The sequence below is a fragment of the Trachypithecus francoisi genome, unplaced genomic scaffold (assembly GCF_009764315.1).
Source record: "Trachypithecus francoisi isolate TF-2019V2 unplaced genomic scaffold, Tfra_2.0 Lachesis_group10, whole genome shotgun sequence".
Classification (NCBI taxonomy): Eukaryota; Metazoa; Chordata; class Mammalia; order Primates; family Cercopithecidae; genus Trachypithecus; species Trachypithecus francoisi.
The window spans coordinates 86,262,335-86,273,127 of NW_022681455.1; the positions used below are offsets into that span (position 1 = coordinate 86,262,335).

At 44.6% G+C, this 10,793-nt stretch overlaps 1 pseudogene; it reads right to left on the reverse strand.

Moving 5' to 3' along the window:
* Positions 1–465: 465 nt before the first annotated feature.
* LOC117088585 lies at positions 466–7,779 on the reverse strand (annotated as a pseudogene).
* Positions 7,780–10,793: the final 3,014 nt, after the last annotated feature.

Genomic DNA, 10,793 nt, shown 5'->3' on the forward strand with positions numbered 1-10,793 from the left:
AGGAGCTCAGAGTTGGCAGGAGACGGCTTCCGCCGGCAAAAGCAGCCAGAGCAGGGACCCGGCCTCAGAATGTGGCAGGATGTAAAGAACAGAGGCCGGAGGACCGGCCGGGGAGCCCGGGCTCCGAGGCCTCCATGCTCTTGGCCACCATTCGCGGGTCTCCAGTGCGCCCCCCGGCGGGCACTTCCTGCCACGCGGATCGACTACAGGGCAGCTCCGTCCAGAGGGAGAGCGGCTCTGCAGTTGCCAGGGGCCGCGCTGCCTGGAGAGCGGGGCTGCGACTCCTGGCGGCCACCCAGGCCTAGGCCCCACCCCCCCCCCCCCCCCCCGCTGCTGCGGGCTGTGGCAAGGCTGCCACCATCCTGGGAACCTCGGCGCTCCAGATAGGGCCCTACCCCGCCTGACCATGTGCTCTTCCCCTGCTATTCCCCGTGTCCTGGCTCTGGACCCCCTCCTGCTTGTTCACTATGGTGACTCCAGGCCTGTCCCCGACGGGCCTGGAGCCTCTGCCCTGTTCTCAGTTGCCCACTTCCGCTCACTACAGAGCACGCTGGGCTGCTGGAGGCTCCACCAGGCCCTTTCACAACCCCCAGGATGCCCGCTCCAGTTCCCTTCCAGTCCACAGCCTCCTGTCCGCACTTGCCCGACTTTGTTTATTCCACACTTAAGAGTTTTAAACTTAGCACCCAGATTCATAAAGCAAGTCCTTAGAGACTCACAAAGAGAGACTCCCATACAATAATAATGGGAGACTTCAACACCCCACTGTCAACATTAGACAGATCGAGACAGAAAGTTAACAAGGATATCCAGGAACTGAACTCAACTCTGCACCAAGCGGACCTAATACACATCTACAGAACTCTCCACCCCAAATCAACAGAATATACATTCTTCTCAGCACCACATCACACTTATTCCAAAATTGACCACATAGTTGTAAGTAAAGCACTCCTCAGCAAATGTAAAAGAACAGAAAATATAACAAACTGTCTCTCAGACCACAGTGCAATTAAACTAGAAGTCAGGACTAAGAAACTCAGTCAAAACCGCTCAACCTGCTGAAACTGGAAACTGAACAACCTGCTCCTGAATGACTACCGGGTGCATAACGAAATGAAGGCAGAAATAAAGATGTTCTTTGAAACTAATGACAACAAAGATACAACATACCAGAATCTCTGGGACACATTTAAAGCAGTGCGTAGAGGAACTTTATAGCACTAAATGCCCACAAGAGAAAGCTGGAAAGATCTAAAATTGACACCCTAGCATCACAATTAAAAGAACTAGAGAAGCAAGAGCAAACACATTCAAAAGCTAGCAGAAGGCAAGAAATAACTAAGATCAGAGCAGAACTGAAGGAGATAGAGACACAAAAAACTCTCCAAAAAATCCATGAATCCAGGAGTTGGTTTTTTGAAAAGATCAACAAAATTGACAGACCGCTAGCAAGACTAATAAAGAAGAAAAGAGAGAAGAATGAAATAGACACAATAAAAAATGATAAAGGGGATATGACCACCGACCCCACAGAAATACAAACTACCATCAGAGAATACTATAAACACCTCTATGCAAATAAACTAGAAAACCTAGAAGAAATGGATAATTTCCTGGACACTTGCACTCTCCCAAGACTAAACCAGGAAGAATTTGAATCCCTGAATAGACCAATAGCATGCTCTGAAATTGAGGTAATAATTAATACCCTACCAACCAAAAAAAGTCCAGGACCAGACGGATTCACAGATGAATTCTACCAGAGGTACAAGGAGGAGTTGGTACCATTCCTTCTGAAACTATTCCAATCAATAGAAAGAGAGAGAATCCTCCCTAACTCATTTTATGAGGCCACCATCATCCTGATACCAAAGCCTGACAGAAATATAACAAAAAAAGAGAATTTTAGACCAATATCCCTGATGAACATCGATGCAAAAATCCTCAATAAAATACTGGCAAACCGAATCCAGCAACACATCAAAAAGCTTATCCACCATGATCAAGAAGGCTTCATCTCTGGGATGCAAGGCTGGTTCAACACACACAAATTACCAATAAACGTAATCCAGCATATAAACAGAACCAAAGACAAAAACCACATGTTTATCTCAATAGATGCAGAAAAGGCCTTTGACAAAATTCAACAGCCCTTCATGCTAAAAACTCTCAATAAATTCGGTATTGATGGAACGTATCTCAAAATAATAAGAGCTATTTATGACAAACCCATAGCCAGTATCATACTGAATAGGCAAAAACTGGAAGCATTCCCTTTGAAAACGGGCACGAGACAGGGATGCCCTCTCTCACCACCGCTATTCAACATAGTGTTGGAAGTTCTGGCCAGGGCAATCAGGCAAGAAAAAGAAATAAAGGGTATTCAGTTAGGAAAAGAAGAAGTCAAATTGTCCCTGTTCGCAGATGACATGATGATATATTTAGATAACCCCATTGTCTCAGCCCAAAATCTCCTTAAGCTGATAAGCAACTTCAGCAAAGTCTCAGGATACAAAATCAATGTGCAAAAATCAAAAGCATTCTTATACACCAGTAACAGACAAACAGAGAGCCAAATCATGAATGAACTCTCATTCACAATAGCTTCAAGCAGAATAAAATACCTAGGAATCCAACTTACAAGGGATGTAAAGGACCTCTTCAAGGAGAACTACAAAGTACTACTCTGTGAAATAAAAGAGGACACAAACGAATGGAAGAATGTACCATGCTCATGGACAGGAAGAATCAATATTGTGAAAATGGCCATACTGTCCATGATAATTTATAGATTAAATGCCATCCCCATCAAGCTACCAATAACTTTCTTCACAGAATTGGAGAAAACTGCTTTAAAGTTCATACGGCACCAAAAAAGACCCCACATTGCCCAGACAATCCTAAGCCCAAAGAACAAAGCTGGAGGCATCATGCTACCTGACTTCAAACTATACTACAAGGCTACAGTAACCAAAACAGCATGGTACTGGTACCACAACAGAGATACAGACCAATGGAACAGAACAGAGTCCTCAGAAATAATACCACACATCTACAGCCATCTGATCTTTGACAAACCTGAGAGAAACAAGAAATGGGGAAAGGATTCCCTATTTAATAAATGGTGCTGGGAAAATTGGCTAGCCATAAGTAGAAAGCTGAAACTGGATTCTTTCCTTACCCCTTATACGAAAATTAATTCGAGATGGATTAGAGACTTAAATGTTAGACCTAATACCATAAAAACCCTAGAAGAAAACCTAGGTAGTACCATTCAGGACATAGGCATGGGCAAGGACTTCATGTCTAAAACACCAAAAGCAACGGTAACAAAAGCCAAAATTGACAAATGGGTTCTAATTAAACTAAAGAACTTCTGCACAGCAAAAGAAACTACCATCAGAGTGAACAGGCAACCTACAGAATGGGATAACATTTTTGCAATCTACTCATCTGACAAAGGGCTAATATCCAGAACCTATAAAGAACTCAATCAAATTTACAAGAAAAAAACAACCTCATCAAAAAGTGGGCAAAGGATATGAACAGAAACTTCTCAAAAGAAGACATTCATACAGCCAACAGGCACATGAAAAAATGCTCATCGTCACTCGCCATCAGAGAAATGCACATCAAAACCACAATGAGATACCATCTTACACCAGTTAGAATGGCAATCATTAACAAATCAGGAAACAACTGGTGCTGGAGAGGATATGGAGAAATAGGAACACTTTTACACTGTTGGTGGGACTGTAAACTAGCTCAACCATTGTGGAAAACAGTGTGGCGATTCCTCAAGGATCTAGAACTAGATATACCATTTGACCCAGCCATCCCATTACTGGGGATATACCCAAAGGATTGTAAGTCATGCTGCTATAAAGACACAAGCACACATATGTTTATTGCGGCACTATTCACAATAGCAAAGACTTGGAATCAACCCAAATGTCCATCAGTGACAGACTGGATTAAGAAAATGTGGCACATATACGCCATGGAATACTACGCAGCCATAAAAAAGGATGAGTTTGTGTCCTTTGTAGGGACATGGATGCAGCTGGAAACCATCATTCTCAGCAAACTATCGCAAGAACAGAAAACCGAATACCGCATGTTCTCACTCATAGGTGAGAACTGAAAAATGAGATCACTTGAACGCAGGAAGGGGAGCATCACACATCAGGTCCCATTTTGGAGAGGGGGTAGGGGGGAGGGATAGCATTAGGAGACATACCTAATGTAAATGACGAGTTAACGGGTGCAGCACACCAACATGGCACATGTATACATATGTAACAAACCTGCATGTTGTGCACATGTACCCTAGAACTTAAGGTATAATAAAAAAAGAAAAAAAGAGTTACTGGGACTAAATTTACTTTTCCATCAACAACTAGAAAATTAGACAAAATATATGAAACAACAGTTTTCAAGCAACGGATAAGGCAGGACGATGATCCCTGAAAGAAAGGAAACAAATGTTGCCAGTCCCATCATTACCCTGACTTTCTGCCTGAGGCACCTTCCAGACTGCAGCCAAGAAAGTGAACTTTCAGCAGAGCACAGCATCTCACTGAGCTGAGGAAACAGAGATCACAGTTTGGCGAGAGAGAGAACTGGAATTTTGAAAAAAAAAAAAAAAAAGTACCAAGAGACTTGATCACAGGCCAGGCACAGTGGCTCACACCTGTAAACCCAGCATTTTGGGAGGCTAAGTGAGGGCAGATCACTTCAATCCAGGAGTTTGAGACAAGCCTGGGCTACATAGTAAGACCCCATCTCTTAAAAAAAAAAATCAGCTGGGTGTGGTGGTGCACACCTGTAGTACCAACAATCTGGAAAGTTGAGGTGGGAAGGTCACTTAACCTCAGGTGGCACTGCACTTCCAGCCTGGGTGACAGAGCAAGACTGCCTCAAAAAAAAAAAAAAAAAAAATCACAAAAAGAACTCCAGAAATCTGCAGAGGGTTCTCCTCTAGTCTCTTCCTTAATACTAAGCCTCATGTGAAAAGGGTGAAACTCCATGAGACTGGGCAAAGAGCTCAGTTAAACCATTACCACAACTCACACAAGGATAAGAGACATTTCAGTTCAGACGAGCCAGAGTGGTGACTCCTGAAAGGACTAGTTACCTAGAATGCAAACACTCACAAAACAGTGTGACAGACAAATCAGCTAGAAAATGGGCAAAAATGCGAGCAGACATTTCCACTGAAGTGGATATAAAGATGGCAACTAACATGAGAAAAATGCTCAACATCACTAACCACTAAGGAAATGCAAATTGAGACTCTTATGGGACTTTAGGTGTCCATTTTCTGGCTGGGCCAGAAACCTCTGTGGCCCCACACCAAGTTCTTGTCTTGGCCTGTATCCAGGAAGAATGAGATACAAATGAGATATTCAGACAATAAAGGTGAACGAGATGAAGATGAGCTTGATTAAATGTTAGAACAGCACTCAGGAGACCATAGCTCCTCTCTGTAGTCAGGTCATCCATTAAGTGTTCAGTTCTCAGCAAAGGAGAGGCCCTGAAGACAGTAGGTCCTCGTTGCCTGCAGGTCCTCCCTGCAGTTCTTCAGCAAGAGAGGGTAAGTCCTCTATCCAGCTCTTCAGCAGGAGACGGTAAGGTCTGCACCTCTCAGAGGAGAGGCAGCCCTGGAGAGTGGCTCCTCGCTGCTGGCAGGTCCTCTCCGCAGCCCCCCGGCAGGAGAGGGTAAGGGTCCTCTCCATAGCTCCTAGGTGGGAGAGGACCTTCTCCACAGCTCTCAGTGGTGGGGAGGCGGCCCTGGAGAATGGTTTCTCTCTGCCGGCAGTTCGACTCTGCACCGATCAGCAGAGAGGGTAGGTCCTCTCTGCAGCTGCTCAGGTCGCCTCTGCAGCTCTCAGCAGAGATGACAGGGCCTCTCTGTAGCCGGTCATCTCATCAGCTCCACCTGTCAGCAGAGAGAATACTCCTCTCTGCAGGTGATGGTCAAATGACTTCTGCCTTCTTCGTTGTCTGGACGTCTTCTGCCCTTCTCTGGCTGACCCCAGGGCTTTTATAGACCTCCGAGGGGAGGAAGTGCGTGCTGATTGGTCCATGAGTGGCCATGGGTGAGCCCAGAAGACACCACAAGTCCCCACTCCACAGGACTAGTGGAGTGCATCTTTATGTCCAGTTCGGTGAAAATGTCTGCTCACATTTTTGCCCATTTTCTAGCTGATTTCTTTCCCTCACTGTTTTGTGAGTGTTTGTATTCTAGGTAACTAGTCCCTTCAGGAGTCACCACTCTGGCTCGTGATGCCAGCAACACTTCTCTCTCCGTCCTCAGGGCTTCTGCCTTGCACAGCTTCTCCCACATCTCGTTCAGCTCACCTATAATCTTCTCTGTCTTCTGCAGCCTCTCCATGGCTTCCTCAGGCCCAGTCTGGGGCTCTGTGCTGGGGGAGAATCATGGCTCCAGCTCCCCATTATGTGGAGTTAAGGATGAGAGCGAAACTAGAGTAGGGGGCGGACGATACAGCTGGCAAGGCACCTCTGACACTTCCTTCTTCCATCTTCAGGTCTTCCGGAGCAGAAGCTGACATTCCCTGAGCCATCAGTAGATCCTGCAGCAGGGCCACCTCCTCCTGCAGCTTTCTAAACAGTTGGGCATTAGGGTCCTTGTTGATGGTTGCAGATTTGCTTGGTGCGGTCGGCATACCTGAGGGTGATGAGAGTCTCCTTGTAATTGATGTCAGCAGGGCTCAGGGCTGCAATCATTGCTGTGCATGAGATCCCACCCAAATTTTCCCAGAGCAGCCAGGTGAGCACAGAGTCACTGTAGGGGATAAAATCCGACTTCTGCTTCTATGACTGCATATCTGCAAGGACCGAGATCACCTTCCCTAAGGCAGGCAGAGACTTATTGATGTTGGTGCCCTCCTTCAGGTGCACACCCCGGGTCCCTGAGGAGTCAGCCGCTCACTCCCAACAAGGTCCACAAAAATGATCTTACTGACCTGACCTTCTCCAAGTCCAGCCCAGTGAGCTGGTTAAGGCAGCACTGTGTGAAGACAACGGTAAAGAGAGCATGTGAACAGCTGCTGGTCTCATTCATGTTAGTGGTAGCCACAGTCCATGCTTTATTTCCACAGTCTATGAGGTCAGCAATGTCTGCGTGGGAGGTCCCAGCCAATTTGGACAGGGCCTGCATGCAGAAGCCCAGGATGTGGTGCTCCCGGGGCCACAGAGAACCTCGACTCTTGGGGTTCAAGAGGTCTCGTACCCACTCACAACAGATTTCCAAATAGCTCACCTCCACAGAGTAGGATAGTTGAGCACTCTGGTTCTCACTAATGCAAGAGAAGAAGTCCAGAGAGCTGTGGCATCATCCTCTGCTACCCTGGCTCCTGCTGCCCCATCATGGCACAGGATTTCCCAGCCCCGGTTTGCCTGTAGGCAAAGATGCACACATCGTAGCCTTCAAAGGCATGCAGCAGCAGGTCCAATGTCCCGATACACTTGCTGCTGAGATGCAAATGGCATCTTCCACCGAAGTGTGTGACCAGTAGGAGTAGTCAAAGGTGAAGCTTTTGGGGATATCCTTGTCTGTTTAGGATTGATGATGGAGGTGGTGTTGCCCTGCATGCTGATCACACACTTGGCAACCTGTCTGTTCTAACGTGTGTTACAAAGGGCTGAACCCTCAACTGCCACTTTCACTGAGGCACCAGCCATGGCTCCAGACACTCCTGCCCTCCTCAGCTGGCATCTTGGCCCCAGACAGGGGGACTGTATTAGTTCTGGCTGCCAGAAGCCTTCATAGGGTGAGCCCCATCCTCCTCCTGGGGCCTGGCCACACCAGTTGGGGCTCTGGGAGATACCCTCGGCATGGCGGGGCTCCCGATCTAGCTCAGTGGAGTGACAGGGACAAGCTTTCTGGGAAGTGTGAGGTGGGAGTGGGGAGGATCGGGGTTGGTTTGGAGCTGCCCTCACCCCTCGCTGGGTCCCTGGACACCAAGACACAAAGAACCCAAAGAGCCATAGTAATTTTAAACGAAAAAGACAAAGCTGGAGCCATCACATTGACTAACTTCAAACTACACAACAAGACTGTAGTAACCAAAACAGGGTGGCGCTGGTACAAAAACAGACACATAGTCAAATAAAACAGAAGTAGAAAACTCAGAAATAAAGCCACACAACTACAATCAGCTGATTTTTAACAAAGTTGACAAAAACTAAGCAATGGGGACAAGGCACTTTATTCAATAAATGGTGCTGGGATAACTCTGTCTATATGAAGAATGAAACTGGACCCCTTCATATCACCATATACAAAAATCAACTCAATATGAGTTAAACATTTAAATGTAAGACCTCAAATTAGGAAAATCCTAGAAGGAAACCTAGGAAATGCCTTTCTTGACATTGGCCCCGGCAAGGAATTTATGGCTAAGTCATCAAAAGCAATTTCTTTTTTTTTTTTTTTTTTTTTTTTTTTTTTTTTTTTTTTTTTTTTTTTTTTGAGACGGAGTCTCGCTCTGTCGCCCAAGCTGGAGTGCAGTGGCCGGATCTCAGCTCACTGCAAGCTCCGCCTCCCGGGTTCACGCCATTCTCCTGCCTCAGCCTCCCGAGTAGCTGGGACTACAGGCGCCCGCCACCTCGCCCGGCTAGTTTTTTGTACTTTTTAGTAGAGACAGGGTTTCACCATGTTAGTCAGGATGGTCTCGATCTCCTGACCTTGTGATCCGCCCACCTCGGCCTCCCAAAGTGCTGGGATTACAGGCTTGAGCCACCGCACCCGGCCAAAAGCAATTTCAAGAAAACAAAAATTGGTAAGTGGGACCTATTTAAGCCAAAGAGTTTCTGCACAGCAAGACAAAATATTAAGGAAGTAAACAGACATCCTACAAAATGGGAGAAAATATTCACAAACTATGCATCTGACAAAAGTCTAATATCCAGAATGCAGAAGGAACTTAATGAAATCAACAAAAAACAAATAACCCCATTAAAAAGTGGGCAAAGGGCGTGAACAGACACTTCTCAAAAGAAGACATGCTGGCAGCTAACCGACATAAAGGTTTATCATCATTAATCACCAGAGAAATGCAAACCAAAACCACAATGAGATAACATCTCACCAGTCAGAATGGATAGTATTAGAAAGTCCAAAAATAACAGGTGCTAGTGTTTGCAAAGAAAAAAGAACACTTTTACATTATTGGAGGGAGGGTAAATTAGTTCAACCATTGTGGACAACAGTGTGGCTATTCCTCAAAGAGCTGAAAACAAAACCATTTGACCCAGCAATCCCATTACCAGGTATGTACCCAAAGGAATATACTCTGTCGTAATGACACATGAATGCCTATGTTCACAATAGCAAGACATGGAACCAACATAAATAACTATCAGTAGTTGACTGGATAAAGAAAATGTACTACATATGCACCATAGAATACTACGCAGCCACAGAAAAAAACAGTCATTCACTTTGCAGCAACATAGGTTCAGCTGGAGACCATTATCCTAAACAAACAAATACAGAAATAGAAAAACAAATACCACATGTTCTCACAATGGGGAACTAATCATTGAGTACATATGAACATAAAGATGGGAACAACAGACACTGGGGATGATTAGAGACTGGGGAGACAAGACTGGGGGCAAGGGTTGAAAACCTACCTACCAATTGGGTACTATGCTCCTACCTGAGTGGTGAGTTCAGTCATACCCTCAACCTCAGCATCATGCAATATACCTTTCTAACAAATGGGCACATACCTCCCGATTCTGAATGAATGTTGAAAAAGAAAAAAGATACTGAAGAGAGAACATTAAGATATATATATTAATAAATACACGCTCAATAATCAGTAGTAACTTGATAATCAGAACTATAAACCAACAATCTAACAAATTCATAAAAAAAAATTGACCAGCAGCATAACAGATAAAGTTGCTAAAAACTATAATACAAAGTAAAATATACATCATATCAATGATGTTATACTGATATTGTTAACAAAATTGTTAAATGACAAAGCAGTAAACTGCAAGAGGATACATGAGTGTGCTAAATTTCTTATCAATGACAGAAATATTTGACTTTATTTATTTTTTTAATTTAAAACAATTTGGGTTTTTTTTGTTTTTTTGGTTTTTTTGGTACAAACAGGGTCTCCTTATGTTAAAACCCCGGGCTGAACTCGAACTTCTGGCCTCAAGTGATCCTGTTGCCTTGGCCTGCCAAAATCTGGAATTACAGGCATGAACCACCAGGCCTAGCCTGAAATATTTAATTTTAAAGCAAAACCAGCCATACATTACTCGCCAGAAAAGAAAAAAAAAAAATCTGAAAATAAAAGAAATTGACGAATACCAAACATATGGCAGAAGATATAAACAAAATTAAAGACTGCCTATATTTACGATAGATAAGGTAACACTGAGGACCAAATAAATTAAGTGGCAAAGATAATTCTCCGAGAAGAATTCATTCATATGTATCTTTTGAGACAGAAAATATCAAGAAGCCAAACATATATGGAATAAACTACTATGAGTACCAGAATACCAGAACACTTTGATTAAAACACACTCACGTACTGACAAAAATACAAGAGGTGGCAGATTGCACTGGCTCACACCTGTAATTCCAACATTTTGGGAGGCCAAGGCAGGAGAATGACCTGAGGTCAGGAGTTCAAAAGTAGCCTGGCCACCATGGTCAAATCCTCTCTCTATTAAACAATGCAAAAATTAGCCAGGTGTGATGATGCATTCCTGTAGTGCCAGCTACTTGGGAGGCT